Here is a 14,603-nt window from a genome sequence, read left to right as displayed (position 1 = left end):
GAATGCGACGAAGAGAATGAATCCAAGCTGGAAAATACTCTTCAGGATATTATCCAGGAAAACTTCCCCAACCTAGCAAGGCAGGCAAACATTCAAGTCCAGGAAATACAGAGAACACCATAAAGATATTCGTCAAGAAGAGCAACCCCAAGGCACATAATCGTCAGATTCACCATGGTTGAAATGAAGGAGAAAATACTAAGGGCAGCCAGAGAGAAAGGTCGGGTTGCCCACAAAGGGAAGCCCATCAGACTCACAGCAGATCTCTCAGCAGAAACCCTACAAGCCAGAAGAGAGTGGGGGCCAATATTCAACATCCTTAAAGAAAAGAACTTTCAACCCAGAATCTCCTATCCAGCCAAACTAAGCTTCATAAGTGAAGGAAAAATAAAATCCTTTGGGAACATGCAAGTACTCAGAGATTTCGTCACCACCAGTCCAGCTCTACAAGAGCTCCTGAAAGACGCTCTACACATATAAAGGAACAACAAGTACCAGCTCAACTAAAGGGCAAAACACCCAGCTAGCACCAAAATGGCAGTATCAAATTCACACATAACAATATTAACCCTAAATGTAAATGGACTAAATGCCCCAATCAAAAGACACAGACTGGCAAATTGGATAAAAAGCCAAAACCCATTGGTGTGCTGTATCCAGGAAACCCATCTCACCTGCAAGGATACACAAAGGCTCAAAATACAGGGATGGAGGAAGATTTACCAAGCAAATGGAGAGCAAAAAAAAGCAGGAGTTGCAATTCTCATCTCTGATAAATTAGACTTTAAAGCAACAAAGATCATAAGAGACAAAGAGGGACATTACATAACGGTAAAAGGATCAATGCAACAAGAAGAGCTAACGATCCTAAATATATACGCACCCAATACAGGAGCACCCAGATACATAAGGCAAGTTCTTAATGACTTACAAAGAGACTTAGACTCCCACACAATAATAGTGGGAGACTTTAACACCCCATTGTCAACATTAGACAGATCAACCAGATAGAAAATTAACAAGGATATCCAGGACTTGAACTCAGACCTGGACCAAGCAAACCTAATAGACATTTACAGAACTCTCCACCCCAAATCCACAGAATATACATTCTTCTCAGCACCACATCACACCTACTCTAAAACTGACCACATAATTGGGAGTAAATCACTCCTCAGCAAATGCAAAAGAACAGAAATCATAACAAACAGTCTCTCAGACCACAGTGCAATCAAGTTAGAACTCAGAATTCAAAAACTAACCCAGAACCGCACAGCTTCATGGAAACTGAACAACTTGCTCTTGAATGTTGACTGGATAAACAATGAAATGAAGACAGAAATAAAGATGTTCTTTGAAACCAACGAGAATGAAGACACAACATACCAGAATCTCTGGGACACATTTAAAGCAGTCTCTAGAGGAAAATATATAGCAATAAGTGCCCACACGAGAAGCAAGGAGAGATCAAAAATTGACACCCTATCGTCAAAACTGCAAGAGCTAGAGGAGCAAGATCAAAAAAACTCAAAGTCTAGCAGAAGACAAGAAATAGCTAAGATCAGAGCAAAACTGAAGGAGATAGAGACACAAAAAAACCCTTCAAAAACTCAATAAATCCAGGAGCTGGTTTTTTGAAAAGATCAACAAAATAGACAGACCACTAGCCAGATTAATAAAAAAGAAAAGAGAGAATAACCAAATTGATGCAATAAAAAATGATAAAGGGGATATCACCACAGATTCCACAGAAATTCAAACCATCATCAGAGATTATTATAAACAACTCTATGCACATAAACTAATAAACCTGGAAGAAATGGATAAATTCCTGGACACTTGCCTCCTCCCAAGCCTAAACCAGGAAGAAGCTGAAACCCTGAACAGACCCATAACAAGGTCTGAAGTTGAGACAGCAATTAAGAGCTTACCACCCAAAAAAAGCCCAGGTCCAGATGGGTTCACAGCCGAATTCTACCAGACATACAAAGAGGAGCTGGTACCATTCCTTCTGAAACTATTCCAAACAATACAAAAAGAGGGAATTCTTCCCAAATCATTTTATGAGACCAACATCATCCTGATTCCAAAACCCGGCAGAGACTCAACAAGAAAAGAAAACTTCAGGCCAATATCCATGATGAACATAGATGCAAAAATCTTCAATAAAATACTGACAAGCCAATTGCAACAGCACATCAAAAAGCTTATCCACCATGATCAAGTAGGCTTCATCCCGGGGATGCAAGTCTGGTTCAACATACGCAAGTCTATAAACGTAATTCACCACATAAACAGAACCAAAGACAAAAACCACATGATTATCTCAATTGATGCAAAGAAGGCCTTTGACAAAATTCAACAGCCCTTTATGCTAAAAACCCTCAATAAGCTAGGTATTGATGGAACGTATCTCAAAATAATAAAAGCTATTTATGACAAACCAACAGCCAATATCATACTGAATGGGCAAAAACTGGAAGCATTCCCCTTGAAATGTGGCACCAGACAAGGATGCCCTCTCTCACCACTGTTATTCAATATAGTATTAGAAGTTCTAGCCAGAGCAATCAGGCAAGAAAAAGAAATAAAGGGCATTCAAATAGGAAAGGAGGAAGTCAAATTGTCTCTATTTGCAGACGACATGATTGTATATCTGGAAGACCCCATCGTCTCAGCCCTAAATCTCCTGAAACTGATAAGCAAGTTCAGCAAAGTCTCAGGATACAAAATCAATGTGCAAAAATCACATGCATTCCTATACACCAATAACAGACTTAAAGAGAGCCAAATCAAGAACAAACTTCCATTCACAATTGCCACAAAGAGAATAAAATACCTAGGAATACAACTAACAAGGAACGTAAAGGACCTCTTCAAGGAGAACTACAAGCCACTGCTCAACGAAATAAGAGAGGACACAAACAGATGGAGAAACATTCCATGTTCATGGTTAGGAAGAATCAATATAGTGAAAATGGCCATACTGCCCAAAGTAATTTACAGATTCAATGCTATCCCCATCAAGCTACCAATGACCTTCTTCGCAGAACTGGAAAAAGCCACCTTAAACTTCATATGGTACCAAAAGAGAGCCCGCATAGCGAAGTCAATTCTAAGCAAAAAGAACAAAGCGGGAGGCATCACACTACCGGACTTCAAACTATACTACAAGGCTACAATAATCAAAACAGCATGGTACTGGTACCAAAACAGAGATATAGACCAATGGAACAGAACAGAGGTCTCGAAGGCAACACAACATATCTACAACCATCTGATCTTTGAGAAACCAGACAAAAACAAGCAATGGGGAAAGGATTCCCTGTTCAATAAATGGTGTTAGGAAAGCTGGCTAGCCATGTGCAGAAAGCAGAAACTGGACCCCTTCCTGACACCTTACACTAAAATTAACTCCAGATGGATTAAAGACTTAAACGTAAGACCTAACACCATAAAAATCCTAGGAGAAAATCTAGGCAAAACCATTCAGGACATAGGTGTAGGCAAGGACTTCATGACCAAAACACCAAAAGCATTGACAACAAAAGCCAAAATAGACAAATGGGACCTAATCAAACTCCACAGCTTCTGCACAGCAAAAGAAACAGTCATTAGAGTGAATCGGCAACCAACAGAATGGGAAAAAATTTTTGCAGTTTACCCCTCTGACAAAGGGCTGATATCCAGAATTTACAAAGAACTAAAACAGATTTACAAGGAAAAAACTAACAAGCCCATTCAAAAGTGGGCAAAGTATATGAACAGATACTTTACAAAAGAAGACATACGTGAGGCCAATAAACATATGAAAAAATGCTCATCATCACTGGTCATCAGAGAAATGCAAATCAAAACTACATTGAGATACCATCTCACGCCAGTTAGAATGGCGATCATTAAAAAATCTGGAGACAACAGATGCTGGAGAGGATGTGGAGAAATAGGAACACTTTTACACTGTTGGTGGGAGTGTAAATTAGTTCAACCATTGTGGAAGACAGTGTGGCGATTCCTCAAGGACCTAGAAATAGAAATTCCATTTGACCCAGCAATCCCATTACTGGGTATATATCCAAAGGATTACAAATCGTTCTACTATAAGGACACGTGCACACGAATGTTCATTGCAGCACTGTTTACAATAGCAAAGACCTGGAACCAACCCAAATGCCCTTCGACGATAGGCTGGTTAGGGAAAATGTGGCACATATACACCATGGAATATTATGCAGCCATCAAAAACGATGAGTTTGGGTCCTTTGTAGGGACATGGATGAACCTAGAAACCATCATTCTCAGCAAACTGACAGAAGAACAGAAGATCAAACACCGCATGTTCTCACTCATAGGCGGGTGTTGAACAATGAGAACACATGGACACAGTGAGGGGAGCACTACACACTGGGGTCAGTTGGGAGGAAATAGGGGAGGGACGGTGGGGGGTGGGGAGCTGGGGAGAGATAGCAAGGGGAGAAATGCCAGATGTAGGTGATGGGGAGGAAGGCAGCAAATCACACTGCCTCGTGTGTACCTATGCAACAATTTTGCATGTTCTTCACATGTACCCCAAAACCTAAAATGCAATAAAATAAATAAATGGGGGAAAAAAGAAAAGAAAAAAACTATTAACAAACTAGGAATAAAATGAAACTTCTTCAACCTGACAAAAACCTAGAGCAAACATGGTACAAAATAATAAAATATTGGAAACTTCCCCTTTGAAATCATGAATAACACAAAAATGATTGCTAGGTCAAACTCTAGCAAGTTTGTGCCAGAGCTCTTAGCCAATAATGTCGGACAAGAAAAAGATAAATACTATATAAACTAAAAAGGAAAAAACAAAACTGACTTTATTCTTAGATGATTGAATACATAAAATCTACAGTAATCTACAGATAACTTATTGGAATTAATAAGAAAGTTTAGCAAAGTGGCTTGATATAATAGTAGCATAATTTATTTTATTTCTACATGCCATCAATTAAAAAACAGGGTTGCCAATTACAATGTTGTCAAAATATTAAGTACGGCATTAAATATAACAAAAGATATATAAGACTTCTATGAAACCCTATTGAGAGATATAAAATAAGACTCAAATAATGAGATAGATAATATGCTACTGTTTTGGAAGAGTTAATATTGTAAAGATACAAATTATCCTCAAACTGATCTACAGATTCAAAAAATTATAGTAAAAATCCCAAAAGTTTTTTAATGAAATGTGGCAATATACTTATAAAATTAAATAAATGCATTGGCCAAGAACATCACTGAAGAACAAGGTAAGAATTCTTGCTCTATCAAATATCAATACTAAATATAAAGAAAAATTGATTAAAACATGTTAATGATACAAGTGTGGACTAGTAACAGACCAATGGAATAACACAGGATAACCAGAAACATACCTACATGTATGTAGGCCCTGGATTAATGATAAAAATGACGATGAAAAACAGTGGGGAAAGAGTAGACTTTTCAATAAATCATTCTGGAAAATACAAAAATCATATGGGAAACAAAAAGATGTAATCCCTACCTTAAAACAGCCACACAAATCAATTCCAAATAAATTATAGAACTAAACAGAATGCAAACTATACTGTTTAGATGAGGCTGGGCACAGTGGCTCACACCTGTAGTCTCAGCATCTTGGAGAGCTGAGGCTGGTGAGTCACTTCAGCTCAGGAATTCGAGACCAGCATGGACAACATGGAAAATCCCCACGTCTACAAAAAAATTAAAAATTAGCCTGGTGTGACGGCATGCACCTGCAGTGCCAGGTACTTGGGAAGCTGCCATGGGACAATCACTTGAGCCTAGGAGGTTGAGGCTACAGTGACCCAAGATTGTGCCACTGCACGCCAGCCTGGGCAACAGAATAAGACTCTGTCTCAAAAAAAAAAAAAGATTTTTTAAAAGTTTAAAGTATAGAAAGTTATCTTTATTATTTCAGAATAAGCAAAGTCTTTGAAACAACACTAAAAGAAAACACTGGCCATAAAGAAAAAGAAAAAGAAATTAATCACATTAAAATATTAATTTTTGTTTTATAAAAAAAATTTTTTCTATAAAAGGAATTTTTGTTCTATAAAAGAGAAGCAAGCCACAAAATGAAGAGACATTTGTAACACATATAATGACTAAGAATTTGTATACTTTGTATCTAGAATATATAAAGAACTCATGTGAACCCTTACTGAAAGCTCCATAAAAATGGCCAAAATACTTGAACCAGAACTTTGCAAAGAAGAAATCCAAATGGCAATAAAAATATGAAAGGGGATTCAACCTCGTTAGTAATCAGAAAAATGTAAATTAAAACCTCAGTGTGCTACCACTATGCATCCATAAGATCAAATAAAAATTTTAAAGTCTGACAAAACATAAAGAGGACTTTCATAAACTGCTGGTAGAAGTGAAATTGGTGCAACCACTTTAGAAAACATTTTGGCAAATATGAAGACATGCAAGTCCTAGGACTCGGCAATTCCACTCCCACATATACACAGTAGAGAAACTCATGTGTATGTCTCAGGATAATTGTAAAAACAAACAAACAAACAAAACAAAACAAAACAAAAAACTGCACATGGCTGCATTGCTGATAATCCCCAAAACTATTAACAAATGTCCATTAAGAATATAATAGGGCCAGGCGCAGTGGCTCATGCCTGTAATCCCAGCAGTTTGGGAGGCCAAGGCAGGCAGATCATGAAATCAAGAGATCGAGACTACCCTGGCCAACATGGTGAAACCTCGTCTCTACTAAAAATATAAAAATTAGCTGGGTATGGCAGAGCATGCCTATAGTCCCAGCTACTGGAGAGGCTGAGGCAGGAGAATCACTTGAACCCAGAGGTGGAGGTTGCAGTGAGCCAAGATCATGCCACTGCACTCCAGCCTAGCAACAGAGTGAGACTCTGTATCAAAAAAAAAAGAAGAGTATAATAGATAAATTGTGGTACAAGTCCTACAATAGAATACAGCACCAAAATGAACAACATACAGCTACACAGGTCACTGATGTATCTTAAAAACATAATACTGAATAAAATAACCCAAGCCAAAAAAGAAAGCAACAGAAAGAGTCCAGTTAAGATTAAATGCAAGAAAAACAATTTGTATTTTTATGGATACATAGTTAAGTGGTACCTTGTAGAGAAATGTAAGGAAGTAATGATTATCTCTAGGCATGGAGAGAGCTGCAGTCAAAAAAGCCTTTCTGGAGGTCTGGCTATACTCCATTAAGTGGCCTGAGTGTTCATTCACAGATGTGTAATTTATAACATTTCATTAAATGGCACATTAACATTTTATGCTCAATTCCATATAGTAAGATAGAAAAGGAAGTAAGAAGCAGTAGGAAGAGAAAAAGAGGGTAGTTGAAAGGGAGAGAGAGAGGCAGGGACAGAGAGACTCAAAAGGTCAAGGAGCCATGTCAGGAATGAGAAGTGAACCCACAAAGAAATCTCTCATGAGGGCCAATCGCAGTGACTCACGCCTGTAATCCTAGCACTTTGGGAGGCCAAGGCTGGTGGATCACTTGAGGCCAGGAGTTTGACACCAGCCCGGCCAACATGCTGAAACCCTGTCTCTATCAAAAATACAAAATTAACCAGGCATGGTGGCACAAGCCTGCAATCTCGGCTACTTGAGAAGCAGAGTCAGGACAATTGCTTGAACTCGGGAGGTGGAGGTTGCAGTGAGCCCAGATTGTGCTGTTGCATTCTAGCCTGGAGAACAAGAGCAAAACTCCGTCTCAAAAACAAAACAAAACAAAAAAAGAAATTTCTCGTGAGGATTTTAATCTTCATGTTAAAGGCCTTCTTAAATTCTTTTTTTTTTTTTTTTTTTTTTTCTGAGACAGAGTTTCCCTCTTGTTGCCCAGGCTAAAGTGCAATGGCGTGATCTTGGCTTACTGCAACCTCTGCCTCCTGGGTTCAAGTGAGTCTCCTTCCTCAGGCTTCCAAGTAGCTGGGATTACAGGCATGCACCATGACGCCTGGCTAATTTTGTATTTTCAGTAGAAACGGGGTTTCTCCATGTTGATCACGCTGGTCTAGAACTCCCAACCTCAGGTAATCTGCCCGCCTCGGCCTCCCAAAGTGCTGGGATTACAGGAGTGAGCCACTGCACTGGTCCCTAAATTCTTATAAAGACCACTCAGAGTGTCAGTTTTACATGTTTTTCTCTTACATTATAACTTTCTTTGATTACACCAGCTCTTTAGAAAGAATACTGGAAATACTCATCCAGTCTTATGTGGGCAGTGTTATGCATAATACTGCCCACTAAAGAACCCTAATACAGTTTGCTAAGGATAATGCCCTCCAGTTCCATCTGTGTTCCTGCAAAAGATATGAACTCAGCAGGGCACGGTGGCTCACGCCTATAATCCCAGCACTTTGGGAGGCTGAGGCAGGTGGATCACGAGGTCAGGAGATTGAGACCATCCTGGCTAACAAAGCAAAACCCCATCTCTACTGAAAATACAAAACATTAGCTAGACTGGTGGCATGCACCTGTAGTCCCAGCTACTGGAGAGACTGAGGCAGGAGAATCACTTGAACCTGGGAGGCAGAGGTTGCAGTGAGCCAAGATGGCACCAATGCACTCCAGACTGGGCCACAGAGCAAGACTCTGTCTCAAGAGAAAAAAAAAAAAAAAAAAAAAAGACATGATCTCGTTCTTATTTATGGCTGCATAGTATTCCATGGGGAATATGTACCACATGTTCTTTATGCAGTCTAGCATTGATGGGCATTTAGGTTGATTCCATCTTTGCTATTGCAAATAGTGCTGCCATAACATACATGTGCATGTGTCTTTAAAATAGTACAATTTGGTGAGGAGCGATGGCTCACACCTGTAATCCCAGCACATTTGGAAGCCAAAGCAGGCAGATCATGAGGTCAGGAGATAAGACCATCCTGGCCAACATGGTGAAACCCCATCTCTACTGTAAATACAAATATTCGCCAGGCATGATGGTGTGTGCCTTTAGTCCCAGTTACTCAGGAGGCTAAGGCAAGAGAATCACTTGAACCCATGAGGCAGATGTTGTAACAAGCTGAGATGGTGCCACTGTACTCCAGCCTGGGTGACAGAACAAGACTCCGTCTCAAAAAAAAAAAAAAAAAAAGAATGATTTGGCTGGGCACAGTGGCTCATGCCTGTAATCCCAGCACTTTGAGAGGCCAAGGCAGATAGATCACCTGAGGTCAGGAGTTGAGACCAGCCTGACCAACATGGTGAACATGGTGAAACCATGTCTCTACTAAAAATACAAAATTGGCTAGTGGCAGTAGCTCATACCTGTAATCCCAGCACTTCTCGGGGCTGAGGCAGGTGGATCACCTGAGGTCAGGAGTTTGCAACCATCCTGCCCAACATGGTGAAACCCTGTCTCTACTCAAAATACAAAAAAAAAAAAAAAAATCCCAGGCTTGGCTGGGCATGATGGCTCACACCTGTAATCCCAGCACCTTGGGAGGCTGAGGCAGACAGATCATAAGGTCAGAAATTTGAGACCAGCCTGACCAACGTGATGAAACCCCATCTCTACTAATAATACAAAAATATTAGCTGGACGTGGTGACACATGCCTGTAGTCCCAGCTACTCAGGAGGCTGATCCAGGAGAATCACTTGAACCTGGGAGGCGGAGGTTGCATTGAGCCAAGATCATGCCACTGCACTCCAGCCTGGGCAACAGAGCAAGACTCCATCTCAAAAAAAAAAAAATACGAGGCTCACGCAATCCTCCCACCACAGCCTCCCAATTACCTGGGACCACAGGTCCATGCCACTGTGCCCAGGCATTTTTTTTTTTTTTTTTTTTGTAGAGACAGGGTTTTACCATGTTGCCCAGGCTGATCTTGAACTCCTGAGTTTAAGCAATTTGCCCAACTCAGCCTCCCAAAGTGCTGGGATTACAGGCATGAGCCATCATGCCTGGCCAATTTGTTGATTAATATGGTTTATTAGTCTGTTCTTACACTGCTATAAAGAAATACCTAAGACTGGATATTTGTAAAGAAAAGAGGTTTCACACAGTTTTACAAACTTCACAGTTCCAGTTCCACAGACTTCACAGTTCCACAGGAAGCATGATGCTGGCATCTGCTCAGCTTCTGGGGAAGCCTCAGGAAATCTACAAACATGGTGGAAGGCAAAGGGGGAGCAAGCACTTCACCTGGCCGGAACAGAAGGAAGAGAGAGGGGAGGGAGGTGTGGCATGCTTTTAAACGACCAGATATCACAAGAATTCACTCACTATGACAACACCAAGGGGGATAGTGTTAAACCGTGAGAAACCACCCCCATGATCCAATGGCCTCCCACTAGGCCCCACCAGCAACACTGAGGATTACAATTCAACGGGAGATTTGGTGGGGACACAGACCAAACCCTATAATTCTGTCCCTGGTCCCTCCAAGTCTCACGTCCTTCTCATGTTGTAAAATACAATCACCCCTTCTCAACAGTCCTCTGTTAACTCATTCCAGCATTAACACAAAAGTCCAAAGTCCAAAGTCTCATCTGAGACAAGGTAAGTCCCTTCCACCTATAAGCCTGTAAAATAAAAAATAAGTTAGTTACGTCCAAGATACAATGGGGATGCAGGCATTGGGTAAATACTCCCATTTCAAAAGGGAGAACTCCAAAAGAAAGGGGCATCAGGCCCCATGCAAGTCTGAAACTCAGCAGGGCAGTCATTAAATCTTGAAGCTCCAAAATAATCTCTTTTGACTCCATGTCTCACATACAGGGCACAGTGGTACAAAGGGTGAGCTCCCAAGGCCTTGGGCAGCTCCGCCCCTGTGGCTTTACAGGGGTCAGCCCCCACATCTGCTCTCATGGGCTGGCATTGGGTGCCTATGGCTCTTCCAGGCTGAGGGTGCAAGCTGCCAAAGGATCTGCAGCTCTGGAGTCGGGAATATGATGGCCCTCTTCTCACAGCTCCAGTAGCCGGTGTTCCAGTGGAGACTCTATGTGGGAACTCCAACCCAACAATTTCTCCTCTGCACTGCCCTAGCAGAGGTTCTCCACAAAGGCTCTGTCCCTGAAGCAGGCTTCTGCCTGGATATTCAGGCCTTTCCATACATCCTCTGTAATCTAGGCAGACGCTTCCAAGCCTCAACTTGCACTATTTGCACCTGCAGGCTTAACATCATATGGGAGTTGCCAAGGCTTACAGCTTGCAGCCTCTGATGCAGCTGTCTGAGCTATACCTGGGCCCCTTTGAGCCATAGCTGGAGCTGGAGTGGCTGGGATGGAGGGAGCAGTATCCCAAGGTTGCTCAGGGCAGTGGGACCCTGGACCTGGCCCATGAAACCATTCCTCTCTCATAGGCTTCCCAATCTGTAATGGGAGGGGCTGCTGCAAAGGTCTCTGAAATCCTTCAAGGGCTTCTCCCCATTTCCCTGGCTATCAACATTTGCCTTCTTTTCAGGGATATTAACTTTTATCAAAGACCTTTTCTTTTATTGAGATAATTGTGGTTTTTGTCTTTAGTTCCATTTATGCAATGAATTGTATTTATTGATTTGTGTATGTCAAACCAAACTTGCATCCCAGGAATGAAGCCAACTTGATCATGGCGGATAACCTTTTTTTTCTTTTTTTTTTTTTTTTTTTTTTTTGAGACGGAGTTTCACTCATATTACCCAGGCTGGAGTGCAATGGCGCGATCTCGGCTCACCGCAACCTCCGCCTCCTGGGTTCAGGCAATTCTCCTGCCTCAGCCTCCTGAGTAGCTGGGATTACAGGCACACACCACCATGCCCAGCTAATTTTTTGTATTTTTAGTAGAGACGGGGTTTCACCATGTTGACCAGGATGGTCTCGATCTCTTGACCTCGTGATCCACCCGCCTCGGCCTCCCAAAGTGCTGGGATTACAGGCTTGAGCCACCGCGCCCGGCCCGGATAACCTTTTTGATGTGCTGCTGGATTCAGCTTGTCAGTATTTTACTGAAGACTTTTGCACTGATATTCATGAAGGATATTGGCCCGTTTTAGGTTTTGTTTATTTGTTGTATCTCTGCCACGTTTTGGTATCAGAATGATGCTGGCCTCATTAAATAAGTTAGGGAGGAGTCACTCCTTTTCAATTATTTGCAATCGTTTCAATAGAAATGGTACTAGCTCTTCTTTAAACCTCTGGTCAGCTGTGAATTTGTCTGGTCCTGGGTTGTTTTGTTTTTTGTTTGTTTGTTTTGTTTTGTTTTGTTTTTTTGGTTAGTGGGCTATTTATTACTGCCTCAATTTTAGAACTCATTACTGGTCTATTCACAGATTCAGCTTCTTCCTTGTTCATCTCAGGAGGGTGCACATGTCGAGAAATTTTTCCTTTTCTTATAGTTTAGTTTGTTTGTTTTTTTAGACAGTGTCTTGCTCTGTCACCTCTGCTGGTGACCTGCACCCCAGCAGAACTCCTGACCTCAGGCGATTCACCCACCTCGGCTACCCAGAGTGCTGGGATTACAGGCATGAGCTACTGCAAGTGGCCTAGATTTTCTATTTTATATGCATAGTAGCGTTTACATTCTTCTCTGATGGTTGGTTGTATTTCTGTGGGGTCAGTGCTGGTATCTCCCTTAACACTTCTGATTGTGTTTATTTGAATTATTTCTCTTTTCTTCTTTATTAGACTAGTTAGCAGTCTATCTATTTTAATAATTTTTTTCAAAAAACCAGCTTCTGGATTCATTGATGTTTTAAAGGATTTTTTGTATCAGTTCAGTTCTCATCCTTCAGCTCACTGCTTATCTTTGTTATTTCTTGTCTTCCAGTAGCTTTGGGATTTGTTTGCTCTTGGTTCTCTAGTTCTTTTAGTTGACTTGTTATGTTGTTAATGTGATGTCTTTCTAGTTTTTGATGTGGGCATTTAGTGCTATAAATTTCCCTCTTAAACTGCTTTAGCTGTGTCCCAGAGATTGTGGTACCTTGTCTCTTTGTTCTGATTAGTTTTTTCTGTTTGTTTGCTTTTCTCTTAACAGCCAGGCTGCTGTGGTTTGCTAGAGATCCACTCCAGACCCTAGTTGCCTTGTGTTTTCCTGTACTTAGAGGTATCACCAGTAAAGGCTGTAAAACAACAAAGATGGCAGCCAGTTCCTTCCTCTGGAAACTTCGTCCCAGGTGCTTACTGACCTGTTGCTGCCCCAACATGCTGGTAGGATGTGCCTGGAGACCCCTGTTTGGAGGGCTCACCCAGTCAGGAGGAATGGGATCAGAAGCAATCTGATTGCTTTTTGGTAGAGCAGGTGTGCTGCCCTTCCTTGTCTGGACTGTTTATAGTCTCCAAAGCCAGCAGGCTGGAACAGACTGGGTCAATCCAACCACAAAGATGGCAGCTGCACCTCCCGCTAGGGGCCCTATCCCAGGAAGAGATCAGAGCTTGTTCTGTAGAACCCTGGCTGGAGTGTGAACCCCTGCAGGGAAGTTCCACCCAGTGAGGAAGAATGGATTGGGGTACTGCTTAAACAAGCATCCGAAGGGCCAGGCAAGTGGCTCACATCTGTAATCCCAGCACTTTGGGAAGCCAAGGCAGGTGGATCACCTGAAGTCAGGAGTTTGAGGCCAGCCTGGCCAACATGATGAAACCCAATCTCGACTAAAAATTAAAAAATTAGCCAGGAGTGGTGGTGGGTGCCTGTAATCTCAGCAACTCAGGAGGCTGAGGCAAGACAATCACTTGAACCCAGGAGGTGGAGGTTGTAGTGAACCAAGATGGTGGCACTGCACTTCAGCCTGGGCAATAAGAGCAAAACTCCATCTCAAAAAAAAAAAGAAGAAGAAGAGGAAGAAGCACTAGTCTGACCATAGTCTGGCAAGGTGGCTCTGTTGCATTGTGGGGGACCTTTCCTTATTCAGACTTTATAGTCTCCAAAACCAACAGACTGGAATGGCTGAGTCTACCAAACTACAGCAATTATGAATTTAATTTCTTTTATAGATACAGGGTTATTCAGATTTGTATTAATTCTTGCATCAGTTCTGGTCATTGGCATCTTTCAAGTAATTTCAAAATTTTATTTAAATTTTCAAGTGCATTGGCATAAGTGTGTTCATAATATTGCCTTTTAATTATTGTAATGTCTGTAGAGTTTATAGTGATGCCACCTCTTTTATTTTTTGGTATTGATAATTTGTATTTGTCTGGGTTTTTTTAAAGTCAATTTTAAGTCAGTTTATCAATTGTATTGATTTTTTTCAAAGTGCTAATTTTTTGCCTGTAATCCCAGCACTTTTGGAGGCCAGATCACTTGAGCCCAGGAGTCCAAGACCAGCCTGGGCAACACAGAGAAACTCTGACTCTACAAAAAATAAAAATAATTAGCCAGGCATGGTGGTGTATGCCTGCAGTCCCAGCTACCTGGAAGACTGAGGTGGGAGGATCTCCTGAGCCCAAGAGGTTGAGGCTGCAGTGAGCCATGCTCACACCACTGCACTCCAGCCTGAATGACAGAAAAATATCCTGTCTCAAATTTTTGAAAACTAATTTTTGTATTATTGGTTTTTCTCCTTTATATTCATTGATTTCCATTCTCTATTCTTTTCGTTTTTTTTTTTTTTTTTTTTTTTTTTT

Source organism: Sapajus apella, unplaced genomic scaffold, assembly GCF_009761245.1.
Source record: "Sapajus apella isolate SASKATOON/1434 unplaced genomic scaffold, GSC_monkey_1.0 scaffold2, whole genome shotgun sequence".
In the NCBI taxonomy this organism is placed as follows: Eukaryota; Metazoa; Chordata; class Mammalia; order Primates; family Cebidae; genus Sapajus; species Sapajus apella.
The sequence above is the reverse complement of the archived record's forward strand: the minus strand, read 5'-3'. Positions refer to the sequence as shown.